This window comes from Lupinus angustifolius, chromosome LG08 (assembly GCF_001865875.1).
Source record: "Lupinus angustifolius cultivar Tanjil chromosome LG08, LupAngTanjil_v1.0, whole genome shotgun sequence".
Classification (NCBI taxonomy): Eukaryota; Viridiplantae; Streptophyta; class Magnoliopsida; order Fabales; family Fabaceae; genus Lupinus; species Lupinus angustifolius.
Window position 1 is genome coordinate 1,059,182 of NC_032016.1, and position 280 is coordinate 1,059,461.

Consider the following 280-nt stretch of genomic DNA (forward strand, 5'->3'; position numbering starts at 1 on the left):
TCCCAAATGGCTTCCTTTACAGCTTCTGTTACTGCAATGTACTCTGCCTCAATTGTAGACAAAACAACAATTGATTGTAGTGTTGCTTTCTAACTAATAGTACAACCACACAGTGTAAAGACATATCCGATGAACGATCTTCGCTTATCTAGATCTCCAGAATAATCCGAGTCAACATATCCAATGATCTTGTTTCCAACATCTTTGACTTTACCATACGAAAGCCCTATATTTGTGGTATCTTTCAGGTAGCGCATAATCCACTTCACAGCCTTCCAGT